This window comes from Puma concolor, chromosome B3 (assembly GCF_028749965.1).
Source record: "Puma concolor isolate L17-30 chromosome B3, mPumCon1.1.hap2, whole genome shotgun sequence".
Classification (NCBI taxonomy): Eukaryota; Metazoa; Chordata; class Mammalia; order Carnivora; family Felidae; genus Puma; species Puma concolor.
Window position 1 is genome coordinate 68135696 of NC_141672.1, and position 13785 is coordinate 68149480.

Sequence of the window (13785 nt, forward strand, 5' to 3'; positions counted from 1 at the left end):
CTAAGATGTCCATTGATACAAGTTTATAAGTGTGTGGGGGGGTGTTAAAGTACCCTACAATTATTGTATTATTATAGATTAATTCCTTTTTGATTGTTATTAACTATTTTATTTAGCTGGGTGCTCTCATAGTAGGTGCACAAATATTTATAATTGTTATATCTTCTTCTTGAATTGTCCCCTTTATTATGATATAGTGCCCTTCTTTGTCTCTTGTTACAGTCTTTGTTTTAAAGTCTAGTTTGTCCAATATATTGCTACTTAAGCTTTCTTTTGACATCCATTTTCGTGATAAATGTTTCTTCATCCCCTCACTTTCAATCTGCAGATGTCTTTAGGTCTGATAAGAGTTTCTTATAGGCAGCATATTGTTGGGTCTTATTTGTTTGTTTGTTCATTAATCCATTCTATTACCCTGTGTCTTTTGATTTGGAGTGTTTAGTCCATTTACATTCAGTGTAATTACTGATAGATATGTATTTATTCCCATTTTGTTACTTGTTTTGTGATTATTTTTGTGATTCTTCTCTGATCCTTTCATGTCTTTTTTTCTTTCATGATATTCTGGTTTTCTTTAGTGATATATTTGGATTTATTTCTGTTTATTCTTTCATGTCAGTATGACACCTATTGTTACCATTAGGTCTGTATCTAACATCTTTTGCATATAGCCGTCTATATTACGTTGATGGTCATTTAAGTTTGAACCCACTGTTTACTCCTCTTCATGTTTTAGGGGTATGGTGTCATATTTAAATCCTTTTATTTTGTGAGTTCCTTGACTGATTTTTTACGGAAATATTCATTTTTATTACTTTTTTGTTTCCCATATTCATAATGTCATTTTTGGCCTTTCTTTTCCACTCAAAGAGTCTTTCTCTCTCTCTCTCTCTCTCTCTCTCTCTCTCTCTCTCTTTTTTTTTCTTTTTTTGAGAGGAGGCAGTGAGTGGAGGGGCAGAGGGAGAGGGAGAGAAAGAATCTTAAGCAGCTTCCACACTTACTGTGGAGCCCAATGTAGGGCTCCATCTCATGACCATGAAATAATGACCTGAGCTGAAATCAAGAGTCAGACACTTAACCAACTGAGCCACTCAGATGCCCCAAAAGCATCCTCTATAATATTTCATGCAGGACTGGTTTAGTGGTTATGATCTCTTTTAGTGTTTGTTTATCTGGGAAACCCTTTATCTCTGCTTCTATTCTGAATGGTAGCCTTGCTGGATAGAGTATTCTTGGCTTCTTGGCCGCAGGTTTTTCTCATTCAGCACTTTTGAGTATATCATGGCACTCCTCTCTAGCTTGGAAAGTTTCTACTGATAAATCTGCTGATAGCCTTATGGGGTTTCCTTTGTATGTAACTGTCTTATTTTGTCTTGCTACTTTTATTATTTTTTCTTTGTCACTGTAATTTTGACATTTTCATTATAAAATGTCTTGGTGTGGCTCAGCTTTTGTTGATTTTTATGGGAGTTTTCTGTGCCTCCTGGATCTGGGTATGTGTTTCCTCCCCCAGATTAGAGAAGTATTCAGCTATTATTTCTTCAAATAAATTCTCTGCCCCCTTTTCTCTCTCTTCTGGGACTCCTGTAATATGAATGTTATTATATTTGATGGAAACACTGAATTCTATAAGTATATTCTCATGTAGCATAATTCTTTTTTTCTCTCTTTTGGTCAGCATGGTTACTTTCCATTACTCTATCTTCTATACTCTACTCCTTAATTCATTCCTCTGCTTTTTCCAGTCTGCTTTTCATTCTATCAGGAGTGTTTCTCATTTTGTTTATTGAGCCCTTTATCTCTGCTATGTTATTCTTTATTTCTGTCTTAAAAGTCTCACTGATGTCCTCCACTCTTTTCTCAAGTCCAGTGAGTATCCTTATGATTATTGCTTTAAATTCTCCATCAGCCATGTTACTTACATCTCTTTTGCTTAGATCTTTGGCTGTGGCCTTGTTCTTTTCTTTCATTTGGGACAAATTTCTCTGTCTTCTCATTTTGTTTAAGTCTCTGTGCCTGTTTCTGTTTTAGGAAAGTAAACTATATATCCTGTTATTGAGGTAATGGCTTAATGAAGAAGAGGCCCTGTAGTGTCCTGCAGTATGGTGTCCCCTGTTCCTCAGGGCCTGGCACTTCTGTGAGTGTCTCCAATCTGTGCTGCATGCACTCTGCTGTTGTTTGCTGACTGCTTTATCCTTCAGGACAGCCATCTGCAGAGGCTCTCTTTGCCTGTTGTGGATAGTGTTTTGTCCCTAGCCTGAATGTGGCACATTTTAACTAGGTGTGCTTCGGTCTGCATGTGAAATGAAACCTGTTGCCAACAGGACGAGAACTGAGACTCTGTAAAATTCCCCATTGGGAGATGTGGTTGAGCAAGTTAGGTAGCAAGTGTCCAGTGCTGCTCTTGTCCCCACAGGTGGCCCTGTGGTTATGCTGATGGGCGGGAGAGGGAAATAGCACTGGCCAGTTCCTTTGTTCCCAGAAAACTCTCTTCATGAACATTGCCTGTCTGTGGCAGCTCCAAGAAGAGCAAATAACCTCCCCACTGTGTGCACCAGGCACTCTTCAGATTGCTGTTTCTAGGCTGTATGTCCACAGGTTGTTTGCCTTGTCTTCTCTTCAGGAGCTTCCCCAGCACCTCTAGGCTCTCCCAGAGCCGAATCCATTGACCTTTAGAACTCCAGGCTTAAGCCTTGCTGGTTGCAAGATCTCACAAAATTCAGCCTCTCTTGCTATCCAAACCAGTTGTTATGTGGAGTTGCCTTCCCCATGCACACCCCTGTGTGCTAGTTTCTCATCCTTCTCTGCAACTACAGCTTCCTCCCCACAGCAGTGGCCAGGATCTGCTTCTCTCCCAAACCATGGCTCCACACTTCCTACCTTCTTTGATGTGGCCTCTTCTCTACCTTTAGTTGTGGAGTTTATTCTGCCAGTCTTCAGGTCACTTTCTGGGGTATTCAGGATTATTTGATAGTTATCTAAATGTATCTGTGGAATGAGGTGAACCTAGGTCCTTTTACTCTGCTGCCATCTTCCTCTCCCACATTACACAAAGATACAGCTCTTTGAAATATGGCATATATGAATTGAAGTATTTAATAAGACTTACTTCCAGCCTTAGTTTTTACTGCTCTGCTATGGTGGTATTTTCATGTTACAGAATAATTGTTGAAGACATTTTAATATTTTGCAAATCTGGGCTGCAATAAAATATAAGACTCATTATTATTCTTGTAATTTTATATAAGAAAAAAATGCTTCTAGGAGAACTATATTGATTGTAAGATGCATACTAATTTGAAAGGTGTTAAAATGTGGATAAAATGTGCACCAATGACATGTTATTACTAATTCTAAATGATATGATATGATTTTACAATAAGTGACTCATAAATACAAAAAAATGTTTAAACCATGTCAAAGGAAAAGGGGACACATTAAAAAAAACAGAGAATACTTGAATTTAGCTTTGAATTTCCTGGAAGGCTAAACAGAATATATGTATAAATACACACACACACACACACACACACACACACTATACTATTTATTGAATGATTAAAAGGATTTTGCCTCCTCAAAACATGAACTTTTTTTTTTTTTTATAGAACTGAGTTATAAAAAGAATGCTGATTTGGAACATATATAAAGAGCTGTAAGCAATGTAAAGGCCATTGTCTTCAACAACAGTTTTAAAGAATATATAGAAATGCTTTCATTTGACAATTTCTTTAACCTTTGAAAGCAGAAAGCATGAATGAAGATTTGGCCAATATCTTTAGAAATTTTGAAATAAAATTATTTAAATTGCTTGACCAACATTTCACACTAAAGAACATCTTTAATAGGAATGCTGTGCCAACTATGACAAACGTAGCAGTGAGATTTGCTAAGCTTTATATTACCCTGAACAGCCACAATTATTTGAAATTTAATTGGTACTGAAAATCATTTTCATGGATGGCAGAAGAAAAGCACACATTTTAGCTGTTTTTAGATTGAGCTGTTTAAGATCAACAGTATTATAATTATAATAAAAGCTGTTACATGACCAAAGCTAATTCAGATTATGCATTAAGCCCATGAGTTGCATTTGGTGTTTCATATTTCTTTCCTTTTTAAAAAGATCATTGTTACAGAAATTTTCAAACATGTGCAAAAAGTACACACAATATTATAGTGAACACTTCATCTATTGCCCAACTTGCACAATGATCAATTCATGGCCATTTTGGTTTCTTTCATGCCATTACCTCTGATTATTTTGAAGGAACCCTAGATATTATAATACATAATTTCTAAAGATCTTTCTCCAAGATAAGGACTTGCTTTTTAAATACAACCACATTAGTATTGTCATACCTAAAAAAATTATTAATTCCTTAATATCATAGCCACTTAGGGTGTACTTTGCTTCAGTTGTCTTATTAATTGTGTCTATAAATGGATTGTTTGCTGAATCAAGATCACAGAGACAAGAGACAAGAATGGCTGGGTGTCTGTTGCTGCCCTTCTCAATCTCTGAACTGTCATGTCATCAAAAATATGGACTGAGTGCGTACAGTGGCAGGTGCCGTGGCTGCTAGGGAAACAAAGATGAACGCAACAAAATTCTGCAGTCAAAGGATACATCATCCGCTGCATAGGAGGGAGTAAGTCCTCATTCCTGGGAATTCCTCTCATATTGAATCTACATTCCTCATTTGCAGCCTATTTTGTCTTTTTATTTGTTTGTTTGTTTTTTTATTTATTTTTGAGAGAGAGAGAGTGAGCATGGGTGGGGGAGGGGCAGAGAAAAGGAGACAGAGGATCCAAAGCAGGTTCCTTGCTGTGAGCTTAGGGCCTGATGTGGGGCCTGAACTCATGACCTGAGCCGAAATCAAGATTTGGCATCATAGCCAACTGAACCACCCAGGTGCCCCCCTATTTCTTGTTTTTGTTTTTAGTGGACAAGGAACAGTATCCCTGCAGACTTGTTATTACTGTATCTATTTTTGGTTTTTAGGGGTGAGCTTTCTTTATTGTTTTTACTTTGTTGTTATTTTTTGTTTTTGTTTGTTTCTACTTTTCTGTCTTTCATTTCCTCTCCTCCCATGTATCTGCTAAGTGTGTATGCTGTGTAACAGTGTAACTATAACACACTCCATTACGCAGTTAATTGGAAGACATAAGATGTGTATCTACTACCTAGGGGGATTAACCCCAAATGGCTGATTTGACAAAACAATCCTTGAACTTGTATTTCCTTGGAAACAGTGTGATTTGAGTTGAAATTAAAAGACACGCTTTAGGGGCGCCTCGGTGGCGCAGTCGGTTAAGCGTCCGGCTTCAGCCAGGTCACGATCTCGCGGTCCGTGAGTTCGAGCCCCGCATCAGGCTCTGGGCTGATGGCTCAGAGCCTGGAGCCTGTTTCCGATTCTATGTCTCCCTCTCTCTGCCCCTCCCCTGTTCATGCTCTGTCTCTCTCTGTCCCAAAAATAAATAAACGTTGAAAAAAAAATAAAAAAATAAAATAAAAGATACGCTTTATAGTGTTCAGAGTATAAATAGCATCATTGTAATGTTTTAAAGTAATTTCATATCTATTATTTCTTTACACTTTCTATAATCCTATGAGTTATAAGAACAAGTATCATTATCTTTATTTGGCAGGTGAAAAAAATGCAGCACTAAGAAATTACGCTGTGTAAAGAATACATACAAAGACAGAATGGGGCCAAGCTGAGAGACTGGTTATCTAGACTTATTCTGTGTTCCTCTACTGGTTTCTGATGTTTTTATGAAATCGTGTAACACTGACTGTACTTTGATAGAAGAGGAGAGGACTGAAGAGGACTGACATGTCCAGTATATGCATATTGGTCATTTTGACCTTCTTTCTCACTCCCCTTCTCAAAGCCCACTGATAAAACCCTTCCTACATGGGCAGCAGACCTTCCCAGATGACTCTGCTGATTGACCAAGGACAGACATCTGAACCTAGATTAACAGTGGGCTCTTTCTCCAAGAAATTTGAAACTGGCTTGTAGAAACCACTTATCATTGTAGCAGTGGCTCTTGAATAAGGAATATATGAAGCCAGGGTTGACCCATGGACAAGTTAAGCCAGTCAAGTCGGTCATGACAGAGAGAAGAGTAAATTAAATGGGCGTTTACTTCTGGTCAAGTGATCATTCCCTTTTTAAAAAATTTTTATTTTAAAGTAATCTCTACACCCAATGTGGGGCTCAAACCCACCGACCTGAGATCAAGAGTCGCATGCTCCACCCACTGGGCCAGCCACATGCCCCTATTCCCTTTTGAGGCCAGTTGTACTTCCTGGCTGGGAGATATGTGGTATTCATTCTATGAATTCCCTTTTTCATAAGTATTTGAGTGGATTTCAATTCCTTACAATCAAATGAGTCCCAAGATGCAATCAAATGCTTTATTTAGGCAAAAGGAAATCATCTTAAGAGATTTGTCCTGGGGCTTTTACTGTTTTTCTAAACAGAGATGGAGTTTGTGTTGATGTTTTCACCTTTCCAGTGGTAGATGGAGTGTTTGTGGATTTCCTGTGGAGAAGTAAGAAGTGGAACTTTCAGTGCTTCTCCAGCACTGTAGTTTCTCCAGATCTGTAGGAGTTGGAGGAAAGGACTGTGCCACGATTCTCACTTCTGGGGGCTTCAGAGCAGCCTTGAAGCCAGTGGTGCTCCTCTCTGGTTGCCCCTAAGGGATAGTAGACTTCCTCCTGAGTAGGCTCACACTTTGAGATTTCTGTTGTGCAGAGTCCTTGTTAGCTCCTTCCTCACTCCTACTCCCTGCCATCTGGGATCCTAGAAACCTCAGAATTCAACATTTCTTCATAGGTATTTTATTTCCTTAACAACAACAACAACAACAACAATTTTGCAATGCATTGCTACTCACTAGGGATTTATTGTGTTACTATAATGGACATTGTGGTTGTCTGTGTGATGTTCCTATCACCTTTCCCCATGTATAACACCTCGCTAATGAGTCTCCCCAGTTTTACACATCAGTGCATGGCATTCACCTGTCTACAATGGCTAGTTTGAGGCTCTCCAAAGCTGGGACTCTTGTTCATTGTGAGGTGTCATGTTGTCTCTTCCCTGGATGTTAAGGAGAAATTGTGTTGCCCTGGTAGCTGCTTGCAAGCATCTTTCAACAGTGGGAGAAGCCAGCCAGAAGAAGAGGCAACATAGGGAGTAAGGCAGAGCCAGGAAAGCTGCAGAGAAGTCTAGCCAGATCTTATGTGAACAGTGCCTGAGGCTTACTTTTCCTCTGGACTTTTTGTTACAGGTGCCAATGAATTCCCATTATTATTTAAGCCAGTTTGAATTCAATTCTGTGTTACTTTCAGCATAAAATATTCTGATAGATACAGAGCTTTTAAATTCATTTACTTCTCTCAAACTTTGGGTTACTGATTTCACGTTCAAATATTAGCACCTTCGGGGGCACCTGGGTGGCTCAGTCGATTAAATGTCCAACTTTGGCTCAGGTCATGATCTCGTGGTTTGTGGGTTCGAACCCCGCATCAGGCTCTGTGCTGATCGCTGGGAGCCTGGAGCCCACTTCAGATTCTGTGTCTCCCTCTCTCTGCCCCTCCCCCACTCACACTCTGTCTCTGTCTCTTAAAAATAAGTAAACATTAACAAATATCAAATATTAGCACCTTAAAGGGACTAACACAGCACTATCTATTTCCCATATATATTTTGCCTTCAGGACAACCTTATGAGATAAGATAATACTATTATTCAATTTCCACTTTTCAGATGAAGATACTTGGGTGCTGAGAGAGTGTGACTTCTCTAAAGATACAAAACCTATAAGCAACAGGAAAGTCTGAATTTGAGCCTATTGCACATACCATATTGTATCTATTCATTATAGGGAAGAAATTAAAGATAAAATTCAGCTTTGTAGAGGGTTGCAGAAATCACTTATATTTGTGAAATACTTTAAATATTTCCAAAGCATATTTGACTCTATGTTACCACCATTTGACAAGTATCAACAGTAGGTGCTGACTGATATGGAGATCAGACAAAGATACTTCCTAGGAAATAAGTCAAGGTGTCTTTATCTAACTAATGCAGATGGAAGAAAGTGGTACACAGTGAAAAGATCAACACTGTTCTCCATCATAGACATACTGTGTAAGCCTCTGGCTCTTCCAGAGAGGGCTTCACTATCATTGCCTATAATTAAGGCTGAATGGCTGAGGTGCACATTGGGACGTGTAGGAAGTGTCACTGGGGGGAATAGGCAGAACCAATACCCTCACCCACCCAAACCCAGCTGGATCTTTATGATCAGATCATCAATCTCAGTGTTACAAAAATTGACCATAGAGACTGGTATAAAATAAGCATCAACATACCGTCTTCTTTTTTCTTTCTAGTTTCAAAAATATGGAACATTTTTGCAAATTTGCATGTCATCCTTGCATAGGGGCTGTGCTAATCTCTGAATTATTCCAGTTTTATTATATGTGCTGCTTAAGGGAGCACCACACCCTCTTTGACACATTTATTCTCCCTAGGCTAGCGCAGTCCGGTCTGAGACCTTTCTGGCCTTAGAGCTGCAGAATTAGAGCAAGGGTCCATCACCCTGATGTCTCTGAGAATCTTAGAAGCCCTGACTAACTATAAGTCTGTCAGAGTGATGATTATAATTTTACAGATGGGTAAGTTAAGATAATTAAGTTGGGGGAGGTCAAAATTATGTGGCCTCCAAGTGCATTACAGAACTGGTAACAGAACTGAATGAAAACTGAGGTATTTCGACTGGCTCTTCAATCCTCGTTTAACTAGGATGCATTACCTTTTCACTCACAGGAAGTTACCTAAGCCAATTACATTGTAAGTGAAGCCCAGAATAAAAATTAGGAACATCATTAGGGGGTCAGGCTGTGCCTTTAAGTATAAAACCCAAAAAGAGTTAAGCCTGGATGTGTTGGTAGTAATTAATGTTGAAGAGCTGGTAATGAGACTTGACACAGTTTAATCAGACTGTCTGGTGGTAACCGAGAACAGAGACGCTATGACCCCGCCTGTGACAATAATGTGGAAAAACCTGGCTTCTTGGTCAAGGGAGTGACTGTCAATCCCCAGGACAGTGCTGATTTCTCAGCATGGTGATGGGCTTCAGGACCATTAGGTTTCCGTAGCTTTCTGCTGTGTATTTTGATAGGTGCGTTTTTGATAAAGTGGGTAATAGCCTCTTTTTGCATTGTTAACATCCCATAGTGGTGCACCAGCAATGGCCTGTAGAAGTCTCCTACCACCATAAATTCTAAATGCTCTTGGCTAACTTAACCCATAATGGAAAGGTTAGGATTGGGGTCATTTTAGATAATGGATAATTTGAGAGAGTTCCCGTGTCTCACTTTCACTCAGAAATATTTATTGACTGCATGTTGTGTATTGGGCAGTGTGCTAGTTCCTGGGTAGAGCATAAAGAGCAAACAGCTGTGGTCTCTGTGCTGCTGAAGCTTGCAGGTTATTGGGGAAGGTAGCATCACATGTGTGATTATAAAACATGATGGATGAACTTGAAAAGACTTGAGTGCTATGAAGACATATACCAGAGGATCACTTTTGGGATTGGGGTGCCACTTTCTGAGGAAGTGGTTCTTTTAAAAAAATTTTTTTAAGTTTATTTATTTTGAGAGAGCGAGCACAGTGGGGAAGGAGCATAGAGAAGGAGAGACAGAATCCCAAGCAGGCGCCCCACCACCAGCAAAGAGCTGGACATGGGCGCCGAACCCACAAACCACGAGATCGTGACCTGAGCTGAGATCAGGAGTCAGATGCTTAACTGATTGCACCACCCAGGAGCCCCACCCGAGGAAGTGATTCTTTATGCTGAACACTGAAAGATGAGGAAGTGCCAGCAAGGTAGAGTGGGCACAAGAGTTTCCTAAGCTAAAGTAAAGGCAGGTTAGTTGTGGTGGTGAAGGAAAGAATTTGTCCTGTTGGAGTAACTGAAGCTGGAGGATGTGAGCCAGGAGAGAGGAAGATAAGCAGGGAGAGGTGGATAGGTGCAGACCTATGCACTCAAAGCTCATTTGAGCTTTGGAATCTTGAGATATCTGAATTCAAATCTTGTCTTCTACTTTTATTTATGATCTTGGACAGGTCACTTAATTTCTTTGTGAATCAGTTTCCATTGCATTGAAACTATTTACTCTGCAAACTATCACAGAGTAAGTGAATCTTAATGACTGGTCCATAGCCCTGCCAGTTCCTTCTCTCCATGATCTGCTTCCTTTTGTCCTCCTGCATTTTTATTCAGAGGTATTGATGCACTTGGGTAGTTATTTACCATTGGTTTTCTTGGCCCTTTCCTGTTATCTTGTAATCTGAATACTCAAACACCTAATGATCTAGAGTTAGTTATTATTTAAGAAATTTCATCACTGGGGCCCTGGGTGGCTCAGTCGGTTAAGCGTCCGACTTCAGCGTAGGTCATGATCTCACCGTCCCTGAGTTCGAGCCCCGCGTCGGGCTCTGTGCTGACAGCTCGGAGCCTGGAGCCTGCTTCAGATTCTGTGTCTCCCTCTCTCTCTGACCCTCCCCCGTTCATGCTCTGTGTCTCTCTGTCTCAAAAATAAACATTAAAAAAAATTTCATCATTGACATTACCTTTATTAATTATAACAGATGCATGTAGAATCAGTTGTCAAACTCTACCCTTGCTCTTAAGTCTACCCTCGAGAGAAACTCAGGTTCATGTTGGCTTAACGTTTTATTTACGAAGAAGCTGTGGTTACTTATTTTTTTTTAACTTGGGAAAGATTGTTTTGATGCATAATATGAAAGCTGGCTGTGTGACTTAGCAAACCAAAAATATTTATTCAGAAAACATTTCATTGCAGTTATCTGTCATGTTGAAAAGGCAGCCTTTTGTTTCAGTGCAATGAATGCGACACAGTGTGTTTTGGTTTATTAGCTCTGTTTTTTGAGAGTGGTTATATGAAAACAATTGAGCAAATATTCCCGAATAGAATGAGTGCCCCAGATTCTCAAATGCTAGGAAGATGTCACAGGATATACTCATTTTCCCAAGTAAATGAACTAGATCAGAGAGTTCTTCTGTTTCTTTCTTTCCCCACCCTTATTATGATAAGGCATATTGTGAATGAATTTCCTGATGTGGGAACTAGCACTAATATCTTTCAAAAGTGCTTTTACAGGGAGTTTATGTTTCACACCATCTAACTGGCTAACTCTGTGACCTAGGACCCTGCACCTTTGGCTTCCGTGGACCTTCGCGTAAAATCGAACACCATTATGTTTCCTACCAACCTTACAGGCTTGTCCTGGGGTTAGACTAGATGCCATTTTTTAAAAATTTCTTTTTCAATGTTTATTTATCTTTGAGAGAGAGAGAGAGAGAGAGACAGAGAGAGAGAATGTGCAAGAAGGGGCGGGGCAGAGAGAGAAGGAGACACAGAATCTGAGCTGTGAGCACAGAGCCTGACTCAGGACTCAAACTCCTGAACTGCAAGGATGTGACCTGAGCTGAACTCGGACACTTAACTGACTAAGCCACCCAGGAACCCCTACTAGATGCCATTTTTAAAATAGTTGAGAATGGGGAGGCTTCATTCAGCAAATCTGCTTGAATGGAAAGAACCAGAAGAACTCTTTCCCAGTCTGGCCCAGGTGTATTATCTCATTTGATCATTGTAACAGCTCCACAAAGCAGGAAAGTAACTATAGAGTGTTGTAGTAGGTGCTATTTGATGAAGATTTTTTAAATTCACTTTTTATGTTTCTCTAAATAGTTCAGTCCTGCAACTACTCTATAACTCATTTTGTTGTACATCAATCCGTGCTGTCAGTGGGTTCTTTTCCTTGTATAACCCTCTAAACCTTTCATTTTTTACCCTGGCCTTCTTCCTTTTTGAGTGAATTGTAAAATGGCTCTCCAGGACTGAAAACTGTGATTCATTTTTTCTTCTCTTCTAAGAAGTCATAGTTATCCCGTATCTTGTATATAGTTTTCTGTTCTTTTAGAGTTCTAAGTTTTATAGTTTCCCTGCCAAGTCTGCTGAACTTTTCCTTCTAGGTCCTTTTTCTTTCTTTTTGTCTTTGTAGCTTCCTCTTTTTTTTCTAAAGGAGTCTTCCCTTCCCAGAAAGTTATGCTGATGTCCCTTTTAACCGCTGAATTGTAATTGGTTACTTTGCCAAGCATACTGGGTTGCACCTTGGGCGCTTTGGGGAGGGCCCATGTTGTCTGATGGAAAACTACCAGTTACTTGAAATGCGGGACACTGGCTGTACCCTACACACCCCACTCTCGGCTGGGGTGCCCCGCTGCTGGGGGGCCTTCCTCTCATTAGGTCGTGGTAGAAGTGTTTCCCCTTGTAGGACAGGGCATATCAACTGTGTTCTAAGGGGCTTTACTGGTCCCTGTAAACATTATCTGATGGTGTAATTGGGAGGGAAAGGGGGAGAGCCAAGGCCAGTTCTGCTCTTTGTTGCCTGCTTTTCCTGGCAGGCCTGTGGGGGCATGTTGTTCCTGCCTGTCCTCACAATCCGATCATTCTCTTCCTCCTGGGGTGGCCCAGAGGTTACCACACAGAGCAGTGTGACAGGACACAGGCAAGGTGATGAAGAAGAGAACAACAGGACCTCCCACACCTGGCAGAGGGGAGAACGCTAGTAAATGAAAGTCGCCAATCTCACACTTTCCTTCAAGTAGGAGTCCCAGATGGAAACTCTCTGAATCACACCCTGTAAATATTTTCACCCTTGGCTTATTTTCCTTAGACCTTTTGTTGTCAGGGAGAAACAGAAAGAGAAAAAAAAAAGTAGAGATGAAGGAAGAGGAAAGTTCGAAGAAAACTTGGGAACCTGACTCTTAGAAGCAGCCTATTTAAAAACATACATTTAAACAATGTTGAGAGTGATGGGAAGGATGTCGACTTCACTGAAGGCAGCATGAAGCATTGCACTCAGTTTTGCCAACTGTTAAGTGACTGGTATTTGAATGTACAATACATATAAATTGGTTTATTTCAGACATCTAAAAGAATGAAGTGTTTTATGGGGCAAAAAAATTAACTGCTATTCAATTCCAAGTATAAACAGAATAGAGTCTAAAAATTAAAATTCTTTGAAAACAGAAATTGTCTTAATTATTGACAAATACAAATTTTAATGGATTCATAATAGTAAAGTATGAGTCATGGTTTTTAAAATGAAGTATCACTTATTTAAATTTAGTTTTTTGAGAAATAGTACAAAACCTAAAACTTATCTCTAAAAATAAAGCTCTCTGACCTATAATTCGAGAGCTATCCGATTTTAATATGAATTTCTTTGACAAGCTCTGTTTCCCTTGTGACAAAATGTCTCTTTTCAGTGTGAGTCATCATTGCACATTTATGAAATCTGACAATGCTGTTTTTACACAGCCTTAGATATTTGGGTCAAGGTGATGGGTGTGACATTGCAAAGGGGGAGTAATTTGACTGATTGGATGTGGGTGTTGAAGACGGTTTACCTGGAGGTGACAGAGGGTTACAGAAAGACAGGGGGAGGCAGGGCGTGGGCCACTAAAGGTACATTTCACTGTCTTTACCATTTTGCCTGCCATTTGAATTCACAGATACCTAAGGCTGTAGAATCCAATCCTTCATTAATCTTTGGAATTAGCTTAGAAAGGAATTTTCTTGGAGCTAAGTCCAGGGTTCTGAAACTGGGCCATGGCTGTAAGTTCTGTATTTCTCTACCAAGTGCAACATCCATTCTCTTTTAGTTAGTA

The 13785-nt window shown here is 39.8% G+C and overlaps 1 non-coding gene across 1 annotated transcript; it reads right to left on the minus strand.

The window, feature by feature from the left end:
* Positions 1–8414: 8414 nt before the first annotated feature.
* Positions 8415–8519, minus strand: LOC112856561 (U6 spliceosomal RNA). The gene has a single exon (XR_003223132.1). It is a non-coding gene; the product is annotated as a U6 spliceosomal RNA (small nuclear RNA).
* Between the last annotated feature and the right edge of the window lie 5266 nt (positions 8520–13785).